Genomic DNA, 527 nt, shown 5'->3' on the forward strand with positions numbered 1-527 from the left:
ATAAATTATAACCACATTCAAAATTTAAATTTAAATGGCAGCAGTAATATTTTCTATGGCAAAATTATCTTAATTTTTCTAAGTTAAACAAAAATTTCTAGTACTAATGGTTATGACACTCTACCATATTTCCCATTAAAGGTATACTTCCAAGGATAGCTTTAAATGACATAGAGATATTGATTTTTCTGTCTGTCTAATGTGATGCACTGACAATTTTAAAGCATAAAGAAAGTTAACAAACCCTTAACTTATTACAACTTTGAAGTTTTATTTTATAGCACTTTTATTGAGAAATTATGTAACTACTGACCAGGACTGTTTACAAATGTAATGCTTGGCCTTTGAAACAATTAAAAACTCAAGTACTAAAATTTTACATCATGATTTGTTTAACTTAAGTGTTATGATGGTAAAAACTGACAGAAGAAAATCTAAAGCAAAATATGATTTCCACAAAAATCACATATTCCTCCCTGATATCAAAGGGAAGGAGGAAAGAAGGAAGGAAGGAAGAAGAAAAGGGC

The sequence above is a fragment of the Myotis davidii genome, unplaced genomic scaffold (genome assembly GCF_000327345.1).
Source record: "Myotis davidii unplaced genomic scaffold, ASM32734v1 scaffold176, whole genome shotgun sequence".
Lineage (NCBI taxonomy): Eukaryota > Metazoa > Chordata > Mammalia > Chiroptera > Vespertilionidae > Myotis > Myotis davidii.